General features: G+C 43.2%; 1 protein-coding gene across 1 annotated transcript in view; it reads right to left on the reverse strand.

The window, feature by feature from the left end:
- Positions 1-5,701: 5,701 nt before the first annotated feature.
- Positions 5,702-23,526, reverse strand: part of ZNF584 (zinc finger protein 584) — a 31,938-nt gene continuing 14,113 nt past the window's right edge. Inside the window, exons 3-5 of the transcript XR_014019663.1 lie at positions 8,184-8,260; positions 7,937-8,060; positions 5,702-7,137 (exon numbers count right to left, since the gene is read on the reverse strand). The gene's annotated coding sequence lies outside the window, so the exon portion shown is untranslated. The remainder of the gene's footprint in view (positions 7,138-7,936; positions 8,061-8,183; positions 8,261-23,526) is intronic.

Raw genomic sequence — 23,526 nt, forward strand, 5'->3', positions numbered from 1 at the left:
AGCAAGGGGCGCAAAGGAGAGAATGTAACGCGGAGGGTGCTTGAGAGTCAGAGGAGTCTCTGCCTAGAGTTCAGAGTTCAAATCTGACCATTTCCTGCTGTGCGCCCTGAGGAGAAGTTTGGACTTCTTTGTGCGTGACTGTGTTGTAAAGAGACATATCGGTTTCGCCACCTCTACACCGAGAATTGCAGGTCCCTAGCCTAAATCTTTCTTGATTCTGGAATTGTTTCTAGGCGCTGGTGCTGAGGGCCATTGCCAAGTAGGAATAACGCATCGATATTTTCTTGCCAGCGTACCCCATGTTAAATGGACTTGCCTTGGAAATTTGCTGTGACCTTGCATGTGTGTTTGAGAAAGGTGACCCTGCTCAATGACCAGGGTGGATCCAGGTTTTAGGAAGTATCCGGGTTTAAGATAATTTGGTTTTAAGGCGTTCCCGGTTTAAGACAATAGGGGTTTTAGGGAAGTTGGAGGTTGAAGATTATTGCTGCCGGGATTAGGGTGTTCCTGCTGCTTGTTCCCGTTGAGTTCTCCTGAGATTCAAATGGGAGATTGGAAAAAAAGCCTCGTGGAGTAGGTGAATTGGGTGGCAGCAGAACTTGGATTTCCCCAGAACGTGTGTAGAGGCCGGTGTGAGTTCGGGAATAAAGATTGCTGTTTGAATCTACAAAGCTGTGTGGTGGCTCGTGATTCTGTGCCCAGCCAAGACATTGGCACGCTGGCCCAAACCATCCATTTTCCTTGTAGACTTGGATTTCAAAAGTGCTCTCCCAGTCTTACTTGTCCGTTAGGCCCTCTAGTACTTGCCTTACCCCACATATCACAGTGTTGATTTCCTTTTCTCTCAGACCAATTCAAGTGCAACACTGAACACCAAGGCAGGATGCTCTCGATGCAGACTGACACTGTTTCTGGCAGAGAATAAAAGGTTTTGTCTTTTAAAAGAGCCCCACAAGGGGGTCAGGGTTGCAGCTCAGTGGTACAGTGCTTGCCTCGCTGTGTGAGGCACTGGGTTTGATCCTCAGCACCACATAAAAATGAATGAATGAATGAATGAATAAAATGAAGGTTAAAAAAAAGAATGCTTAAAAAAGAGAGAGAGCTCTACAGTCTGGGCATGATGGCTCATGGTGGCTCATGCCTATAATCCCAATGACTCAGAAGGCTGAGGCAAAGGAACCTAAATTTCAAGGCCAGCCTTAGAAACTTGGTGAGACTCTGTCTTAAAAAATAAAAAGGGCTGTTGCTGTACTCGGTGGTAAACCGCCCATGGGGCTTCAATCTTCAATACCAGAAAACAACAAAAACAGAGTAGTTGCAAGCCCTGGCACCATGCTGAAGGATTCTATGTCCTTTATCTGTCACTGAGGAAACCCTGCCATTACCACACCCATTTTAACACTGGAGAACATAAGCCACATGTTCCAGAGTACGGAGCTGACCATTGGCTGGGGTGAGATGTAAACCTACACATATAGGCCTTTAACCACTTCACCATCTCAGGACTTACTTTCAATTCAGCTTTAAATAAAAGAAATGGTTGTGTGCAAACTGCAATGTCGGGGAGTTAAAAAGCTCTCAGTAAGTATTAGCTATTGCTTCACTACTGTTCAAGATAGGGTTGATTGAAGCATGAGTAGGGCTTCTTGTGTCACTGGCAGGGGAAGGTGTTCCCAGCACAGGGCAGTGCACCCGCAAGGTCTTTATTTGTATGTGGTGCTGAGGATCCAGCCCAGCGCTCCATGCATGCCAGGCGAGCGTGCTACCGCTTGAGCCACATCCCCAGCCCCCAGCCTGGGTTTTTTTTTTTTTAAAGAGAGAGTGAGAGAGAGAGAGAATTTTTTAAAATATTTATTTATTTTTTCTTAGTTCTCGGCGGACACAACATCTTTGTTGGTATGTGGTGCTGAGGATCGAACCCGGGCCGCATGCATGCCAGGCGAGCGCGCTACCGCTTGAGCCACATCCCCAGCCCCCAGCCTGGGTTTTTAAAGTGGGAGAGAGGTTGGGTCTGGCCAAGGGGGCTTCATGAGTGAGAAAGGGAGCCTGGGCATGGGAGTACTGTGAGGTATTGGAGTCTACAGACCCCTTAGGAGTTAGATTTCATCCTAGGGCAAGGGGAAGTAAAGTCTGCAGGAGGTGTGAGAAATGGAAAGTTTTGGTTGTCCATTTTCAAAATATAGTATTCAGGCTGGCACAGTAGGGCATGCCTATAACCTTGGGAGGCTGAGCAGGATTGTGAGTTCAAAGCCAGCCTTAGCAACATAGCAAGGGACTTAGAAACTCAGATCTTCTCTCTAAATAAAATATAAAGGCTGGGGATGTGGTTCGGTGGTTAAGTATCCTGTATTTCTAACAATTTTGGCACCCAAGGTGGGGCTCCATTCATCACCTAGGGAGTCATAGGACTCCTTCCTTAGAGGAGATGTCTTACTATCTTCTTGTGGCTTCAGAGTGGGGGGCGAAACCTGAGATTCCTGAGGCCAATAGGGGACTCAAAATAAAAAAAGTGGATCAGCAGGTTGGGGCTGTAGCTCAGTGGCAGAGCGCTGGGTTTGATCCTTAGTACAACATAAAAATAAAGAAATAAAATAAAGGCATGCTGTCCATCTACAACTAAAAAAAAAAAAAAAAGTGGATTAACAACATAGAGAAAGGGCCCTAGCAAGCATTCCAGTGACCAAGTAACTGTGTGAAGACCAAGGTAGGAAAATCTGTTCCCCAGGAAGAAGCACCTCCTCCGTGGTCAGGACATCCTGGAGGCTGTGTGAGTGTGATTGAGATGTGAATGCAAGTCCAAGGAGCTGGATGGGGGTGGGCAAGAGATCCCCAGTAAAAGGGATTGAGCAAATGGGGGGGGGTGGGATGTGTAAGATACCTCCAATAAGGGGGGTTGTTATAGGAACCTACAAGAAAAGAGGGAATAAAAATTCTAAGCCTAGAGACAAGGAAGGACAATGGAAAGAGTCCATGTGAAGTCTTCTTTTCCTTTGAAGAGTCCTAAGTAGGGAAAATAAACAGTGGTGATGGCGGGAGTAAACCTGTCCCCATGCAGGATGAATGGCCACCTGAACATTTGATTTTAGAATCCATCATGGCTGACACACTCTATTCCTAATGTTCCCACCTGCTCTTTTCATGTATAAGTCATCGTGTAAAAATCTGTGACTGGCTTTATTTTAATTTCTGAAGGGTTAATTTTATTTTTTTGCCTTCTACCTGTATGAATTTAATACCCGGTAAAGAGCTACCAAATCTTTGTTTCTTGTCTGTTTTATGAATACTTGTGCATACCTGGATATTGTATGCTGTGCCTATGTATGTGCTTGCGTCTAATTATGTACATAGTATCAAAATTGGCTTAAAGATAAATGAGCACTCATGTAATGAATGGATCCAAGTGCCTTTCAGTTGACCTGACTTAAATAAAACTTTAACAAAGAGGGTCAATCTAAATTGGTAAGAGTAAAGATGTCTTTGAGGGCTAGGGTTGTGGCTTAGTGGCAGAGTGCTTTCCTAGCATGTGTGAGATTTTGGGGTTCAATTCTCAGCACCGTGTATGAATAAATAAAATAAAGGTCCATTGACAACTAAAAAAAAAAAAAAGATGTCTTTGAAATTACAATCTACGGGGCTGGGGATGTGGCTCCAGCGGTAGCGCGCTTGCCTGGCATGTGTGCGGCCTGGGTTCGATCCTCAGCACCACATACAAACAAAGATGTTGTGTCCGCCGAGAACTAAAAAAAAATAAATATTAAAAAATTCTCAAAAAAAAAAAAAAAAAAGAAATTACAATCTACTTGTTTTTTTTTTTCTTTTTTTTTAATTTTTATTTTTTTGTAGTTGAGCACTTGCCTCGCACAGGTAAGACACTGGGTTCAATCCTCAGCACCACATAAAAATAAATAAATAAAATAAAGATATTGTGTCATCTACAACTAAAAATTAAAAACAAAGAAAACATTAGTTTCTATACAATGTTTAAAGTGCAATGTCCATTGCTTTTAAGGATTTTTCCTTTGGCAGAAACAACTAATTTGAAGTGGTTTTTTTTTTTTTTTTTTTTAAAGAGAGAGTGAGAGAGGAGAGAGAGAGAGAATTTTTAATATTTATTTTTTAGTTCTCGGCGGACACAACATCTTTGTTGGTATGTGATGCTGAGAATCGAACCCGGGCCGCACGCATGCCAGGGGAGCGCGCTACCGCTTGAGCCACATCCCCAGCCCCTGATTTGAAGTGTTAATTAGACTTGTCTGATACCTTGGTTTTCATGGGAAGATATTTTAGTGTTATTATAGAAATAACTTAAGTTAAACATGGATAAATTAGATTTAACATCATGAATAAACATTTCTAAATGTGTTGGTTAGAGGAGATGTCTGATTAATTTGCAAAGTTAAAATACTAAAACATCAATTAAGTATAAATTCAAATTCTTTTGCATTTTAATTTAATTTAATTTTTTTAAAGAGAGAGGGAGAGAGAAGTTTTTTTAAGAGAGAGAGAGAGAATTTTTCTTTTTTTTTTTAAAGATAGAGTGAGAGAGGAGAGAGAGAGAATTTTTTAATATTTATTTTTTTAGTTCTCGGCGGACATAACATCTTTTGTTTGTATGTGGTGCTGAGGATCGAACCTGGGCCGCACGCATGCCAGGGGAGCGCGCTACCGCTTGAGCCACATCCCCAGCCTACATTTTAAATTTATAAGGTAACATATTTGGTTTTGTTAAATGTGTTTTTATACATTGGTAAATTTTAAAAAATGGTAATATTCCTTGTTTCTGGGTCTTAAACTAAAAGAAAGGTTACTATGAGTTATTACACCTGCTAATTCTTTCTTTAATGAATTTTTTTTTAGTTGAACATGGACATAATACTTTTTTATTGGTTGTTCAAAACATTACAAAGCTCATGATATATCATCTTTCATATATTTGATTCAAGTGGGTTATGAACTCCCATTTTTACCCCAAATACAAATTGCAGGATAACATCGGTTACACACTCAAATTTTTACATAATGGCATATTAGTGACTGTTGTATTCTGCTACCTTTCCTATCCCCTACTATCCCCCCTCCCCTCCACTCCCATCTTCCCTCTCTACCTCATCTGCTGTTGTTCAATTCTCTCCCTTGTTTCCCCCGACATAATACTTTTATTTTATTTTTATGTAGTACTGAGGATTAAACCCAGTGCCTCACATGTGCCAGGCAAACACTCCACTACTGAGCCCCAGCCCCAGCCCTACGCTTGTTCAGGTGTAATTCTATATGCATACAAAAAGTTTCAGCTGTATTTTGATTAAAGTACTGTAAAGAGTGAAGTATTTCATCTTATTATAAAGGTATGCCAGGCACAGAGGAAGACGCCTGTAATCCTAGTGGCTTGGTAGGAGGATCTCAAGTTCAAAGCCAGCCTCAGCAACTTAGCAAGGCACTAAGCAACTTAGTGAGACCCTGTCTCTAAATACAATATTTTTAAAAGGGATAAAGTGAGACCCTGTCTCTAAATACAATATTTTTGAAAAAGCTAAAGTGGTTTGGGAGGCTGAGGCAGGAGGATCTCAAGATCAAAGCCAGCCTCAGCAAAATTAAAGTGCTAAGCAACTCATTGAGACCCTGTCTCTAAATAAAACACAAAAAAAGGGGCTGAGGGTGTGACTCAGTGGTAGAGTGCTCACCTCTTTATACGTAATTGAGTTGATAAATCTGTGAGTCCTTGTGAATGTAAAATAGACCACAAAGATATTTTAGTGTTATTATAGAAATTACATTTCTTGGTTCAAAGTTATCATACAAACTATTTTTTGGTCCTATTCATTTCATTTTGTATTTTCCTTATAGAATTTTATAACTGTTGCCTTTATTTGTATGTGGTGCTGAGGATCAAACCCAGCGCCTCACACGTGCTAGGCAAGCACTTTACTGCTGGGCCACAACCTCAGCCCCAATCTGTTGGATGTTTAAAACCAAAACTTAGAAACCAAAGTTAAGCAACTAAAAGCCAAGGAAAAAGCAGCCAATATTTGGCTCTTGCGCTGACTTTAGAGTCAGCCAGGAGCCAGGGAATGAGGGACTCCTTCTAAGGTACTGTTTCCAGTGTCACCTGAGATCCTGATCAAGGCTGAGAGGACAGGAAGCCAACCAGTGCACACTTTGCAAAGAATAGGGTCACTGGAGAGGGAAACGTGCCTGATGCTTCCAAGGGAAATCACATGTGGTCTGCCAGACCCCAACTCAATTTGGCAGATGTTACAATTAGTAGAGGAAAAACTAAAGGAGCCAAGGAACTTCTCACAAGTTCCCAAGAATGAACCCTAACAAAACTCGGCTGACTCTTAACAGTTGGTAGGAAAAAAAATCAATTTTGACCAACTTGGTCTTAAACAGTTGGCAGGAGAATATAACCAAAACATAGCCATACATGGACTTTTTTGTTGTTGTTGTTTTTGTACTAGGGACTGAGCCAAAGAGTACATAATAATTGAGTCACACTACCAGTCCTTTTTTATTTTATTTTATTATTTTTTTAGTTGTAGCTGGACACAATATCTTTATTTATTTATTTTTATGTGATGCTGGGGATTGAACCCAGCACCTCACACGTACGAGGTGAGCGCTCTACCGCTGAGCCCCGGCCCCAGCCCCAGCCCCTTTATTTTTTATTTTGAGAAAGGATCTTACTAAATTTTTTAGGGCCTCGATAAACTGCTTAGGTTGACTTTGAACTTTCAATCCTCCTGCCTCGACCTCCCAAGTTGGTGGGATTACAGGAATACACCACTGCACCAGTCATCCATGGACATTTAAAATAAGACGATGGTTCCATTACTGTTACCTCAGATGCATATTCGTATCAGTCCTCCTGAAATTAAGTAAAACTGTGAGGTTATCAAGGGAGGATTTTTATACAGGAGTGCCTGATAAAATATCACAAAAATCTCCAAGTCACAAGTTTTTTCTAAGTCAATTTGCGATCTACAAATCTTCCTAACTCTTCCATAGGCAGACTTGACCTGTGTCTCTGTTTTGGTTTTTGTTTTTTGCTAGCACGATTATTATGAGCTGCCTTCAGACTCTTCTTTTGGAGTTCTCAGTTCATCACTTCAAGCTTGGCAACTTGATTTCAATCAAGACCTGAAAAGAAGACAAGCTTTGGGGCTGGGGTTGTGGCTCAGTGGTAGAGCTCTCGCTTAGCCTGCACAAGGCACCGGGTTTGATCCTCAGCACCACATAAATGTAAAATAAAGATATTGTATCGGGGCTGGGGATGTGGCTCATGTGGTAGCGCGCTCGCCTGGCATGCATGCGGCCCGGGTTCGATCCTCAGCACCACATACCAACAAAGATGTTGTGTCCGCCGAGAACTTAAAAATAAATATTAAAAGAAATTCTCTCTCTCTCTCTCTCTCACTCTCTCTCCTCTCTCACTCTCTCTTTAAAAAAAAAAAAAAAGATATTGTATCTACCTAAAGCTTAAGAATAAATATGAAAAAAAAGAAGAGAAGCTGAAAAGGACTAAGCTTACCAAGTGCTCCTCATCACCAGGATAGCTATCTAAACTGCTAAAGAGGAGAGAATCCATGACTGTGGGCAGTTTCCACCTCAATAAGTAAACGTGTCTAGATGGATGGCAACACCAAAAGGTACAAGAACAAAAATGAAAATGAGACCAAAAGATATAAAAAGGAAAAAAAAAAGGAGACTTGTGAAAAATAGAAAGTTCGGTGGTCCATTTTTCAGAATATAGTATTTAGCCTTAATTGGGTTGTAATATCCAATTACAGCCACGTTTAATTACAGCCCTTCCCTCTGCTTGCCTCAATTTAATAAAATCAGCCAATCGCAGATTGTGACTCCAAGCTCCTTCTGTCAGAGCAAGGGGCAGTGCTGCTGTAGAGATAAGAACACTGGCCGCACACCCTGCTGTGGAAACAAAGCTGCTTCCAAGCACGCTTGACCCAGTCTAGCCTCCCGGTGTTTCTAACAGCCAGTGTGCAGCATCTGTGTACTGTGGCTGGAGCTGGGTCTCCCTGCATCGCTCAAGGTGTATGGAGGAGCTGGAGGAAAGAAAGAAAAGGGGGGAAAATGAAATTAAAAGTATCTCTTGGGAGGGTTAGGCCCTTCTCTCTGTCAGAATCATAGTGCTATAACCTCTTCTGTGTCTGGCTTATTCCAGTCACCATTTTGTCTCTATCCATGTGCTTATGGTTGAGTGATTCCATGGTATGGATGCAGCACAGTTGATTTTTCCATCCTCCTGTTGGACCATGGGTTATGATCAGATATTAGCCATTAAATGAAATCCCTGTGAACATTTGTGTAAAAGTTAGGCTTAAAATTAGGTTTTCAATTTTCTGAGGTAAAAGCTAGAAGTAAAATGGTTGTATCCTAAGTTGTCTTGCTTCATATCTCCACCAGCAATGCATGCGTCACTAGGGTTCCACATTCTCATCAACATTTAACATTCAAAAATTTGGTGTTTTTTTTTTTTGGTACTGGGTGCTGAATCCAGGAGTGCTCTACCACTAAGCCATACCCCTAGAAAAACTTTGTTCTAATTAGTTATACATGAGAGGAGATTGCAAACCACAGCTCTTTTTATCTAATTATTTTGATACTGCTGCCTCCGTCCCCTGAGCCACTCCTGAGATGACAGGCCAGGACCGCTGTGCCTGGCCAAAGCATTTTTAAAACTATTTTTTAAAATATTTTTTTAGTTCTTGAAAGACCTTTATTTTTAATATATTTATTTTTTAGTTGCAGTTGGACACAATACCTTTATTTATTTATTTTATGTGGTGCTGAGGATCTAACCCAGGGCCTCACACATACTAGTCGAGTGCTCTACAGTTTAGCCACAACCCCAGTCCCCTAGATCTTTATTTTATATATTTATTTTAATATTTATTTTTTAGGTGTAGATGGACACAACACAATGCCTTTATTTATTTTTATTTTTTTAGAGAATTTTTAATATTTATTTATTTATTTATTTTAGTTATCTGCGGACACAACATCCCTGTTAGTATGTGGTGCTGAGGATCGAACCCGGGCCGCACGCATGCCAGGCGAGCGCGCTACCGCTTGAGCCACATCCCCAGCCCCCACAATGCCTTTATTTTTATGTGGTGCTGAGGACTGAACCCAGGTCCCGCCGGTGCTAGGTGAGCGCACTACCTTTGAGCCACAATCCCAGCCCTGTTTTATTTATTTATATGTGGTGCTGAGAATCGAACCCAGTGCCTCTCATATGCCAGGCAAGTGTGCTACCACTGAGCCACAGCCTCAGTCCTTAAAACTATTTTTAACTATTTAATACACATAAAATTTAGAATATTGGTGATTTTAAGGTGTGCCATTTAATGTACTAAGTACATTCACACTGCTCCTGTTGTGCAATTATCTATCTCCAGAACCTTTTTTATCTTGCAATGCTGAAACTCTGTTCCAATTAAACATTGCTTCTCTGTTGTTCCTCCCTGACGACCCCGGGCAACCACCTTTCCATTTTTTGTCTATGAATATGACTACTCTAGCTACATCCTATAAGTAAAATCAAAATCAATTGCCAATGCCTTTTTTTTTTTTAAAGATTCACCAGATCCTTGGGCTGGAGTTGTGGCTCAGTGGTAGAGTGCGCACCTTGCACGTGTGAAGCACTGGGTTTGATCCTCAGCACCACATAAAAATAAATAAAGGATTTGTGTCTATCTAGAACTAAAAAAATTTTTTAAAAAAAATTCACCAGATACTTTATTATTTTTTTTTAAAGAGAGAGTGAGAGAGGAGAGAGAATGAGAGAGAGAATTTTTAATATTTATTTTTTAGTTTTCGGCGAACACAACATCTTTGTTGGTATGTGGTGCTGAGGATCGAACCCGGGCCGCACGCATGCCAGGCGAGCGCGCTACTGCTTGAGCCACATCCCCAGCCCCCACCAGATACTTTAATGTTACCTCTATCAATAAAGTCATAAGGCTCAGTTAAAAAACTGAGAAATGAAAGAAAATTTCACAGAAGTAAAAAATTTTCTGAAAAATCTTTGTTAGTTTATAACATTAAAAAGTGTAACATCAGGGCTGGGGATGTGGCTCAAGCGGTAGCGCGCTCGCCTGGCATGCGTGCGGCCCGGGTTCGATCCTCAGCACCACATACCAACAAAGATGTTGTGTCTGCCGGAAACTGAATAATAAATGTTGAATCTCTCTCTCTCTCTCTCTCTCTCAAAAAAAAAAAAGTTTAAAAAAAGAAAAAAAAGAAAGCCTTCATTAATAGCTCCCATCTTCTTCGTCATCAGAAAGTTCATAACACAGAAAGGCCTTTGAATGTTCCTGCAACTTGTTCTGCATCAAAGGATTTACACTGGGTAAAGACCTTATTAAGTGTAGCTAGTGTGGAAAAGCCTTTAGTTACCTCTGCAATCTCCTTTCACATCAGCAAATTCACACTGGAGAAAAGCCTTATGAGTGCAACAAATGTGGAAAAGTTTTCTGCTTTGGCTCTAACTTTTCTAAGTACAAGAAAGATCATGCTAGAAAAGACCCTTCCAAGGCTGGGTGTGGTGGCCAATGCCTGTAATCCCAAAAGACCCTTCCAAGGCTGGGTGTGGTGGCCAATGCCTGTAATCCCAAAAGACCCTTCCAAGGCTGGGTGTGGTGGCCAATGCCTGTAATCCCAATAGCTCAGGAGGCTGAGGCAGGAGGATTGCAAGTTCAAAGTCAGCCTCAGCAATTTAGCAACTCATAAATAGGGGTGGGGATGTGGCTCAGTGGTTGAGTGCCCCTGAGTTCAATCCCTGGTACCAAAAAAAAAGAGCCTTCCAAGTGCAGTGGACATGGGAATACCTTCGGCTAAAGCTGCAGTTTCTTTCAGCACTAGAAAGGTCACACTAGAAAAAGGCCTTAGGAGTGTGGACAGTGTGGGAAAGCACTTACCTCGGGCTTTCCTGTTCACTATAAATGGCCTCAAACGAAAAATTTCTGTGAAGCGGGGTGTGGTGGTACTCTCCTGTGATCCTAGCTTCTTGGCAGAACAAAGCAGGAAAATCACAAGTTTGAGGCAGGTCTGGCGATTTAATGAGACCTTATCTCAAATTTAAGCAAACAGGGGCTGGGGATATAGCTCAGTCAGTAGAATGCTGGCCTGGCATGCATAAGCCCTGGGCTCAATCCCCAGCACCACACACACACACACACACACACACACACACACACAAAATAAAAAATAAAATAAGCAAACAGTAACTGACAACAGTGAAATCTGTGAGAAGAATCTGTGAGGAAGCATCCACCAAAAGTTGAGATTTGTGTATCCCAACACCCCTCATGGAGAAATTGCTTATGAGTGTCAGATATCAGGGAAGTGTTCTAGGAGCTGATACCTGTGACCTGTGCAGATTCTTCATCAGCTTATGTCACAGCCAGGTACCCTCTCACCTGGACTGCAACGGCCTCTGCAACCTGTGCTCCCACCCCCCAAGAGCATGATCGGGGCCCTTTAGGGTCACTAAGGTTCCCATCTCTTCTGTCCCCCGTGTTTGGTCACCACCCTGACCTACTTCTCTCCAGGAGCAGTCCCCTTCCTGGTTCTTGTCAAAACTCCATTTGTGGGGCTGGGGTTTCGGCTCAGTGGTAGAGCACTTGCCTAGTACGTATAAGGCACTGCATTCGAGCCTCAGCACCACATAAAAATAAAGGTATTTTTAAAAGTCTTAAAAAAAAATTTTGTTGAGCCTCCATATCATCCATCCTTCACAGTGTGGTGATAAAGTCCTTATTGTTGAAACCATTTTTTTCATCTGGGAGGCTCCACCCTCTTTGGGGAGAGACTGAAAAGTTAATTGGGCTCTAACAGGGCAAAGGAGGAGGATATTGTTAGGGGTGTGTGGCTTCATTTAGCTCAGGACAGCGTCATAATAAGCATCAGCTCTCAGAGCAGTCAGATTCCTTGAGGCCCAAGGCCTTCTGGGACAGACTGATGGCCTCTGTTGTTGTGTTCCTCACGACTAAAACACTCAGGGTCACTCCAGGTGAACTGGGCTGCACGAAATGACCACACAAGAGACAGAGATACCTTTTTCTTTTTTTTTTTTTTTTTTAGTTCTCGGCGGACACAACATCTTTGTTGGTATGTGGTGCTGAGGATCGAACCCGGGCCGCACACATGCCAGGCGAGCGCGCTACCGCTGGAGCCACATCCCCAGCCCCAGTGCAGAATCTTTATAACCTGATTTCTCAAAAGCTCATGCTCATTCTTGACAGGACATCGACACCATGATTCCTTCTGTGCGGGACACTATGCCTGGAGTTGCCTCCTGGGAAAGGTTTTCTGATTCCCAATCTGAAACGATGCTCATTACCTGCTGTCACTTCTGGCTCTTTCCTTTCCTTCAAAATTCTAATGGAAATAGCCCTTCCTGGAGTCACCTTGTTTCTTCTCAGCTTGGTCAGGTCTCTGTTTTCCCCATTCCATTCAGGAACCTGTAGTGAAGACCATATCCACTGCATCACCTCAGCTCTGTTTACCACAGGCCCCAGCCAAGGGCCTGCAGTCGGAAGCAGTTTAGGAAACATTTGTTGGTTGGCCACCCCACAGAATCCGCTTGGGCCACCTCCACACCTACAAACGTAGCTCTTGCTTTTTGTGGAAAGTGGGAGAAAGAACATTATGACAGGAAAAGAAAGAGTGAGTACCTTCACACCTGATTATATCCCATACTGTATCCCTCTGCATTTAAGTAAGGACACTTATTTAATGAGTGCCATTTAAGCAACCACTGTGTGCTGCGGACTGCATTAGTAGAGCAGTAAACACACAGATGCCTTCTCTTGTAAGAAATAAAGAGACAAGCATTCCTTTAAAAAGAAGAAATCGCAAAATACAGATCGCTTTCAGTCCAGGAAAAGTGACAAAGACAGGATTTACCCTTCCACTTGAAATAACTAGACAAAATATAAGAAACGATGTTTTTCACACACTGTATAGGAGACAACACAGACCCATGATCCCTCACAAAAGAGGTGAAGTGAGCTCTGCGATTGCTTCTAGTTTCTGCCTAGAGAGAGCATTCAGGCCACAGCATAAGGAAGAAGATCCAGATAGAACCTGAGGTCTGCGGAGTTGAAGAGACTGGCTGAGAGCCCAGGAAAGCCATGCAGCCTCGTTCCCACCGTGGACGACTGGAGCCAGGAGAGCAGCAGAGCTCAGGAGCTGGCAAGTCAGTGTGAGGTGACGCTGGGGAAAGAACCACCCAGAGGAACAGAGGGGACAGTCTCCAGAGTGTAAACTTGATTCTTCATTTTCTCACCAGCGAGGGAAGGGAAGCTTGTGATTTATAGGTTAGAATGTATACTGCCTTAGTGGAGAAAATCAGCCCTAGACTCAAGGCAGCTCGGGTGCCCCCTAACAGCTTGAAAGCAAACCTCAGAATACCTAATTATCATCAATGAATGATCAAAAATTTATATTTAGAAATAAATATGTCATTTAAAGTAGCATGAAATAAAACCAGGCATAGTGGTGCACGTCTGTAAACCCAGCAACTCGGGAGGCCGAGGCAGGAAGATCACAAGGTCAGCCTTAGCAATTTAGCCTTGTCTCTAAAAAAAGGGCTGAATATGTTGTTCAGTGGTAGAGCACCACTGGGTTAAAACCCCAATATCGCAAAAATAAAATATGAAACTTGAATATTTAGCAGCATGTTTCACACACACACACAAAAGACCTACAACACCTGTACCTGAAAGCTGTATAACAGAGCTGTGGCTGTAGCTCAGTGATAGAGTGCTTGCCTAGCACATGTGGTCCTTAGCACCACATTAAAAAAATAACAATAGGGGCTGGGGATGTGGCTCAAGCGGTAGCGCGCTCGCCTGGCATGCGTGCGGCCCGGGTTCCATCCTCAGCACCACATACGAACAAAGATGTTGTGTCTGCCAAAAAAAAAAAAAAAAAAAAATTAAATAAATAATTAATTTTAAAAAAATAATAATAATAATAAAATAAAGGCATGGGCTGGGGCTGTAGCTCAGTAGTAGAGCGCTTGGGTAGCACATGCAAGGCCGCGGGTTAGATCCTAAGTAACACGTAAAAATAAATAAAAGAGGTCTGGGGTTGTGGCTCAGTGGTAGAGCATGGGCAGGACCCAGGTTCGATCCTCAGCACCACAAAGAAATAAAGGCATTGTGTTGTGTCCATCTACACCTAAAAAAAGAAAAGTTTAAAAAAAATAAATAAAAGGTATTGTGTCCAAATACAACTAAAAAAAATATTAAAAAAATAAGGGCTGGGGTTGTGGCTCAGTGATACAGCACTCGCCTAGCATGCACAAGGCACTGGGTTCGATCCTCAGCACCACATACATGTAAAATAAAGATATTGTGCCTACCTAAAACTAAAAAATAAATATAAAATAAAGGTATTGTGTCTATCTACAACTAAAAATATAAATATTTAGAAAATACAAAATAGGGGGCTGGGGATGTGGCTCAAGCGGTAGCGCGCTCGCGTGGCATGCGTGCGGCCCGGGTTCGATCCTCAGCACCACATACCAACAAAGATGTTGTGTCCGCTGAGAACTAAAAAATAAATATTAAAAATTCTCTCTCTCTCTCTCTCTCTCTCTCTCTCCTCTCTCACTCTCTCTTAAAAAAAAAAAAAGAAATCACAAAATAGGGCTGGGGATGAGGCTCAGTGGTTGAGTGTCCCTGAATTCAATCCCTGGTACCCCCAAAATATAAAATAAATAATTGGAATCAGGTGGCAGATGTCCTTCAACTTTGTTCTTCAGTTTTAAAATTTGTTTTGGCTATTCCAAGACCTCTGCAGTTCCTTGAATTACATACATATGTACACATATTTATAATATATATTTAGTTGTAGTTGGACACAATACCTTTATTTTATTCAGTCATTTTCATGTGGGACTGAGTATCAAACCCAGGGCCTTGCACATGCTAGGTGGTTGCTCTACAGCTGAGTCACAATCTCAGCCCTTATTTATTCATTTTTATGTGGTGCTGAGGATGGAACCCAGTGCCTCCTGCATGCTAGGCAAGCGCTGTACCACCGAGCCATAACACCAGCCCCCGTTATTTCATATTTTTATTTAGAGACAGAGCCTCACTGAGTTGTTTAGCACCTTACTGTTGCTGAGGCTGGTTTTGAACTCGCAATCCTCCTGCCTCAGCCTCGGAAGCCGCTGGGATCACAGGCATGCCCCAGCCCAGTAATTTATTTTCAATTGTATTTTTTTTTGGCACTGGAGATTGAACCCAGAAATGCTCTACTACTGAATTATATCCTGTCCTTTTTGTTTTTATTTAGAGATAATAAATAATAACTGGGCTGGGGATGTGGCTCCAGCGGTAGGGCGCTCGCCTGGCATGCGTGCGGCCCAGGTTCGATCCTCAGCACCACGTACAAACAGAGATGTTGTGTCCGCCGAGAACTAAAAAATAAATATTAAATAATTCTCAAAAAAAAAAAAAAAAGGTTGACTGGCTTGGATGTTTAGTTTAAAAAATAAATAAATAAATAAATAATAAATAAAGGGCTGGGGATGTGGCTCCAGCGGTAGCACACTCGCCTGGCATGCGCGGGGCGCTGGGTTCGATCCTCAGCACCACATAAAATAAAATAAAGATGTTGTGTCCACCAAAAACTGAAAAATAAAAATATTTTTAAATAAATAAATAATAACTGCTAAGTTGGGAAGAAAGAAATAAAACTGTTTTTGTTTACAGATGACATGATCATTTATCTAGAAAATCTGAAATAATAAACAACAGCAAAATACTCCTGGATTTAATAAGCAATCTCAGCAAGGTTGGAGGATACAAATATACAGAAGTCTATTGCTTTCCTATGTGCCAACAAAGTACAATTTGAAACTGAAAAACAATGTCACATTAGTATCCTAAAATGAAATAAGTATAAATCGATAAAACATATAAAATATATGAGAAAAACTACAAAGTTCTGGTGGACAAAGTCAAAGAATTGAATGAAAAGAGACATTCCATGTTTATGTATAGACAGAAAGACTTGATATTGTCAAGATATTGTTATTCCAAGCTTGATCTATAGAGTCAATGCAATCCCAATAAAAAAATGTCAACAAGTTTTGATCCCAGGGATACTGAGCTACATTCCAAGCCCTTTTCATGGTTTTTATTTATTTATTTATTTATTTATTTTATTTTTTTTTTTAGTGCTGGGGATTGACCTCAGGGGCACTTGACCACTGAGCCACATCTCCAGCCCTATTTTGTATTTTATTTAGAAACAGGCTCTCATTGAGTTGCTTAGCACCTTGCTTTTATTGAGGTTGGCTTTGAATTCACAATCCTCCTGCCTTAGCCTCCTGAGCTGCTGGGATTACAGGCATGTGCCGCCTTGCCTGGCTTTATCTTTTATTTTGAGAGAGGGTTTTGCTAAATTGCTGAGGCTGGACTGGAATTTGTGATCCTTCTGCCTCAGCTTCCCAAATCACTAGGCTTACAGGTGTACACCACCATGCCTCACCTCAGCAAGTTATCTCGTGGATATCAATGTTCTGATCTAAAGTTTATGTGGGGAGACAAAATACCCAGAATAGCCAACTCAAAATTAAAGAACAGGGCTGGGATTGTGGCTCAGTGCTAGAGTGCTTGCCTGATATGTATGAGGCACTGGGTTCAATTCTCAGCACCATGTATAAGTAAATGAATAAAATAAAGGTCTATCAACAACTAAAAAAATATTTAAAAAAAAATTAAAGAACAGGGCTGGGGTTGTGGCTCAGAGGTGGAGTGCTCGCCTAACATGCACGAGACACTGGGTTCGATCCTTAGCACCACGTAAATGTAAAATGAAGATATTGTGTCCACCTAAACCTTAAGAATAAATATTTTTTGAAAAATTAAAGAACAAAGCTGAAGGATTGACACTATCTAACTTCAAGACTTAATACAAACAGGGTCCATCAGTGCATACCTGTAATCCTAGCTGCTTAGGTGTCTGAGGCAGGAGGATCACAAGTTCAAGGCCAGCTTGGGCAACTTAGTGAGACTCTGTCTCAAAATAAAATAAAAAGGGCTGGGGGTGTAACTCAAAGGTAGAGTGCTTGACTAGCATGCATGAAGCCCTGGCTTGAGCCCCCAGCACTGCAAAATAAAATACTTAAATCTACAGTAATCAGGGCAGTATATTATTGGCAAAGATCCCCAAATAGATCAATGGAACAGAACAGAGAGCTCCAACCCAGACCAATTAATCTTGGCAAAGGAACAAAAGCAATATTGGGTAGTAGATGTGATTATTTCAACTAGATAGCCATCCAAATGGAAGAGAAGGAGAAGGAAGGAGAAGGAGAAGGAGAAGGAAGAAGGAATCTGGCCAGGCATGGTGGCACATGCCTGTTACCCCAGTGACTGTTATCCCAGGGACTTGGGAGGCTGAGGCAGGGGGATTACAGGTTAAGAGAACAGCCTGAACAACACAGCAAGACCCTGTCTCAAATTTCTTAAAAATGAAATAAAAGCGGTTGGAGGTATGTCTTAGTGGAAGAGTGCCCCTAGGTTCTGTCCTGAGTATCATGATAAATTTGAAAATATATTAAATTAAAATCTATGTGTGAGGCCCTGGGTTTGATCCTCAGCACCTGTACCACTACCCCCACACCCACCCCCCCCAAAAAAACTAGAGGCAACTCTGCCCCATCCCTTTTTCTTGGTACTGGGGATTGAACTCAGGGGCACTCAACCACTGAGCCACATCCCCAGCCCTAATTTTTTTTTTTTTTGTATTAGAGACAAGAGTCTCACTGAGTTGCTTAGGGCCACACTTTTGCTGAGGCTGTCTTTGAATCTGTGAGCCTCCTGCCTCAGCCACCCAAGCTTCTGGGATCACAAGTGTGCACCACTGTGCCCAGCCAACTCGGCCCTTTTTGACAAGCCCAGGAAACCAGGCCAAGCCGTCTTAGCCCTGAAACATAGGCAGAAACCATAACCACTTTCCATCCTGCCTGGATTCAGACATCTGCAGTGGGACTCTAACACATGGGGAAAGCTGTTCCCTGTGCTTCCCATCCTCTTTCCTGGAGCAGTCAGGATTGTCCTATGCCCACTGGAAGGGCTTCCCGTTGACTCAGGATTGGTCAAAGGGCCTCACAGGGAATCTGGTGTGCTCTTTTCTGGAAGATGTACATTCTTCATGGATGTGGTCAATCTCCTGGACACCCCTGCGATGTGTTCCGTGAGCCCATTAATCCCCCTCCCTGGAAACACCTGCCTTCTATATTGTGTGTTAATTCACCTTTAATCTTACGGGTTCCATGGGGTAAATGGAGAAATGGAATGGGTAGAATAGGGAATGGCCTTTGAGAGCAGCGAGTGGCCTGGGCCTCGGCCTCAGGGCTCAGGAGGGCAGGGAGTTGCTGTCTGGTCCTGGCCTGCTTTGCACTCCTGTCTAAAGAACATGGAGAGACTGGAAGTCTTTGTGGAGTAAACATCATGGCTTATCTGTAACAGGGTTACCTGAGGGCACAGAGCTCACCCTAAGTAAAAGGAAGTTTTTCTGCAACACTAGAACGGTCCCCCGCCCTGCATCAGGAGGCAAGTCCCTGATTATCTAGGAGGATTCGGGGTCTCCCCAGATGTCTGAAGGTAAGCTGGCTTCTGGTTCCTAATCAGGGTTAGGGCCAAGACCTCAGGGGCCCAGTGGGTAATAGATGCAGACAGAAGAACACTGGGTGTGAAGTAGTGAAAAGGGAGAGATTGGGAAACGATATGCCATCCTGGACAAAGGATCAGCCATAGCTCTGCATCAAGGTGAGGGTATGAGGAGCAATTCAAGAGCTGTGGACCTGTGTTATCTTCCATGGCAGAAGCCCACGTGGAAGCAAATGAATGCAGCTTTGTGAGCATTCATCTTACTTCTCCAGCTGTGTGTGGCATCTGTCACCCTCTAGGCAAGAACTCAGGCTGAGAGAAATGATGGACTGTAGTATAGATAGTAAGTGGCAAGAGGCTCTCGAATTCAAAGGTTTTGTGAACTGACCAGGGTTTCTGAGCACTCTAATACACTGCTTTCATGGCTTTGCAAACTCGCTGTCCAGCAGAAGAGTGGGCACAGGGAGATGAGGGTTTGAACACTGTTGCCAGATCTGGTATTTCAGAAACCAGGCACTGTGGTGCACACCTACAAGGTAACAACCCTCTTATAATCCCAGCAACTTGGGAGGTTGTGACAGGAGGATTGCAAGTTCAAGGCCAGCCTGAGCAACTTGGCAAAGTCCTAAGCCACTTAGTGAGATCCTGTCTCAAAAAGTAAAAAGGGCTGGGGATGTGGCTCAGTGGTGTCCATGGTGGAACACTGTTAAAATCCCCAGTACCAAAAGAAAAAGAAGGAGCTTGAGATCCAGAATACTGTAGTCTGATGTTTAAAGTTCATTGCCTATTAAAATTTTTCATGGGCTGGGGTGTGGCTCAGTGGTAGAGTCCTTGCCTAGCACGTTTGAGGCCCTGGGTTCAATCCTTAGCACCACATAAGGATAAATAAATAAAAGTATTGTGTCCATCTACAACTAAAAAAAAAATTTAAGAAACACCTTTTCATAATCCTATTATTTCAGCATAATCTATATGATGTGAGACGTCGATGTTTTTTTGTGCTATGGATTCTGGCCCTCAGACTAACATGCTTCATGGGAGAACTAGCTGGGATGTGAACAGACGCCCTATAAAAGAGGGCCAGGCTCACATCCCTGAATGGTGGTATCAGTAGTCATTGCTGCCACTTGTCCCAGGTGCCTCTGCTCTCCCCAGCCCTTGGGTCACCCAACTGGCTCATTGGTGTGGTGTGTGCAGTGCCCCATGATGACTGTCCTTCCTCTCACCTGACCATGGCACTCTTGACCTGTCAAAGACACTAGGGACTCTCATGACTGAATGGCAGGCAGAGTATCCCAGGTAGAAACCTACCCATGGGAGTGGATCAAGCCACCGGCAGCAGGACCATTCCCAGTGGAGACAGCCTTTCCATATGTGACATGGTGCAGAACCTCATTCATTAAGAACATTTTTCTTTTATACACAGCAGAGTTCACAGGAGACAGGACCCTGTCCAGGACTGGGTATTTGTGAAGCTGTTCCCAGGGCAACCACCCTCTTCCAGCATGGGAGCACCCGAGCAATGAGAATCCCCAGGGAATGGCATGTTGGGAGTCCTGGTCTCTGACATTGCCAGAGCACCCACAGTACAGGGGCGCACAGACAAAAAGCTGAGAGGGAAGACCTTCCTCCACAGCTCCAGTTGGTGATACCAGGTGGCCATGCCAGACAGAAACCCCAGAGCAGCGGCTTGGGCCACCTGAGGACACACCAAAGAGACTTTGAATTCTTGGTGTGCAGAAAGGCCCTGGGGAGGAAACCCACCCTAATCAATGACCAAAAAAAATCACACTTGGGAAACATCCTCTGTGTATAAGGAAGGGAGGAAGCTTTCAGTCACCTCTCCATGTTAAGAAGATCATAGAAAGTTGCCATCAAAAAGAGGCCCTACCAGTTTGGTAAAAAATGGGAAGACCCTTTTATCACTAGAGGATGCAACAGAAAGTGTATGGGAGCCAACATTAGCCAGACCCTGCCCACATCGCCTGGCACTCTAGGCCACATGTCATTACCATTTGCTGTTGAAGAAGTCATCTATGTCGGCACCCATTCATCTATTCACTAACCTAGTGGCTCAAAACATGTCCTAACTCATAGTCTCTGTGGCTCAGAAACCTGGGTGCCCTTGTCGGAGTCCTCTTTCTTAGAGCCTCTTGGTAGGCTGACATCCCGACGTCGACTGGGGAAGGTCTGCTTCCAAGCTTTCACATGGTGTTAGCAGCACGTAGCTCTTTGTGGACTGTTGAATGCTGAGAGGCAACAGGGTTTTGGGTGACACTAACTTTGAGTCCCACTGACAGAAGAGTGGCTAGGAAGAGCTCTTAGTCCAGGGAAAGATTTGGGCTCAGTGGACTGCCTCATGTGGTCTGGATAGCCAGGGTCCCCGTGGGCCCACTGCTCGCCCTGAAGAATGGGGTAGATTCTTTAAGAACCTCCACAGCAAGAGTAAACCCTTGCCCAGTAGATGTCCCACTTGACTAGCTGTGTCTCCAGGGACCTGCCCAGGACTCATGACTCATGAAATCTGGAACCCAGCCGGCAGGTGTCATTGGCTCAGACCTACTGAGGTCATCGATAACTGGTTGTCATAGAAACACGGGGTGTGAAGACTGGTGAACTAGGGGAACATGGCCATCCATTCTGAAGGCACATGAAGACATGTTCCAATAACGGTCAAGTGGGATAAGGGTGTGTAGAACTCAGGACCTACAGAGCTGAAGGTCACCCAGAACTGAAATCCAAATCACTGTTTTTTGGTTTCCTAAGTGGTTCACCTCACAGCTATGGCTGTACTCGTAGCAAACCCAAGACAGCAGGCAGAGCTTTTAGTCTGGAGAGTGGCTCATGTGAGTAGTGAGGTTTCTAGACTTATTTGCAAAGCAAGACTTTAAGCATCACACATGTAGTTTTCACCCAGCAGGTCTGTTATTTTTCTTTTTTTTTTTTTTTAGAGGAAACTAAGGAGGCATGATGATTTTTTTTTAAAGAGAGAGTGAGAGAGGAGAGAGAGTGTGAGAGAGAATTTTTAATATTTATTTTTTAGTTCTCGGCGGACACAACATCTTTGTTGGTATGTGGTGCTGAGGATCGAACCCGGGCCGCATGCATGCCAGGCGAGCGCGCTACCGCTTGAGCCACATCCCCAGCCCCACTTTTTCTTTTATATATATTTTTTACTTGTTGATAGACCTTTATTTTATTTGTATGTGGTGCTGTGAATCAAACCATCTGCCTCACACATGCCACGCAAGTGAGCTACCGCTGAGCCACAGCTCTAGCCCCTGGTCTATGACTTTTTTGTGTTTGTGTGTGTACTGGGGATTGAACTCAGGGGTCTTCAACCACTGATCCACACCCCTAGCTCTACTTTGTATTTTATTTAGAGACAGGTGAGTTGCTTAGCACCTCGATTTTGCTGAGGCTGGCTTTGAATTCATGAGCCTCCTGCCTTAGCCTTCCCAGAGGCTGGGATTACAGGTGTGAGCCGCTGCACTTGGCTAGGTCTCTTACTTTTTAAGGAGTTGAGAGAAAGCACAGTGGAGTTAACATGGTTTTCCCTGATCTCCTGGTTTTGGAAAAGTCAAATATTTGAATTTTTATGTGACTTTTATTTTATAAATGTGGGAAAATATTTCTGGAAATTTCAATACTGTGGGGAGCCATTCTGACACGTGATTGGGTGACTCCCGTTAAGGGCCTGAGGCGCTCTGGCTATGTCAAAGCTTTCCCGACCCTTTCCTGATGAGAGAGCCCATCCGTGTGGGGGTGTGCCTGACCACTGACCCCGGGGACCCAATCACTGACCCTGACCTTGGAGTGCAGCCCCCCTCAACCTTCATTGGATGGAATTCTCCCCTAAATCTCTTGTTCCCCAATAAAGGGCTACTCCCAGGCGTGTTCGCTCTCTCTCTCTCCTGCTAGCCCAGAGTAATCCTCGCTGCCCTGCTGGGCGGCTGGAGGCGGGAACCAGGGAGGCGAGCCGTCTCGGACCTAGCAATATAAATAAGGTACTGTCTGTGTGTTTTATTTCAATCTCTTATAACTAACTTTATGCCTAGAACCTCATTAATGAAACCACTGCGCAGGCCGCGTGGTAGAATTGGCGCCCACGAGGGGGGCATTCTGAATTAGTTAGATTGAGTGGGAGCGCGCGCTAAAAAGATAAGGAAAATAATAAAGATAAAGGAAAATAAGGAATAAAGATAAAGATAAAGGAAGAGGTGACATTTGGGTCACAGAAGTACCTGGAGATATTGAAGGAAAGAGACGTTAAATTACTTAAAATGGAAAATTCTACTTTTACGGATAAGGAAATGTATCTGACTATTTTAGACAGTATAATTAATCAGAAAGGAAAACAGATAAAGAAAACTCAGTTATTACAATTCTTAAAGATTGTAGGTGAATATTGTCCTTGGTTTTGTGACCAAGAGTCTCCAAATTTACTTACTTGGGAGAAATTAGGAAGGAAAAAAGTTTGTCTTTTTAAATATATGGGCCAGAGTTCACGGCCCCCTGAAGACCTTTTAAAAGGCATTCAAAGAGCTGTTAAGTCTATTCAAATGGAAAATCAGGGGGCTGGAGATGTGGCTCAAGCGGTAGCGCGCTCGCCTGGCATGCGTGCGGCCCAGGTTCGATCCTCAGCACCACATACCAACAAAGATGTTGTGTCCGCTGAGAACTAAAAAATAAATATTAAAAATTCTCTTTCTCTCTCTCTCTCTCTCTCTCTCTCTCTCTCACTCTCTCTAAAAAAAAAAAAACAACAACAACAAAAAAAAACAAATGGAAAATCAGCCTGAGGCTAAGTTAATTTCCTTTCCCTTGAGCCCTTTAAGAACAAAAGCACTAGGGACCAAGGTTAGAAATGTGA

This window comes from Spermophilus citellus (assembly GCF_964194105.1).
Source record: "Spermophilus citellus genome assembly, chromosome: 18".
NCBI classification, from domain to species: Eukaryota; Metazoa; Chordata; class Mammalia; order Rodentia; family Sciuridae; genus Spermophilus; species Spermophilus citellus.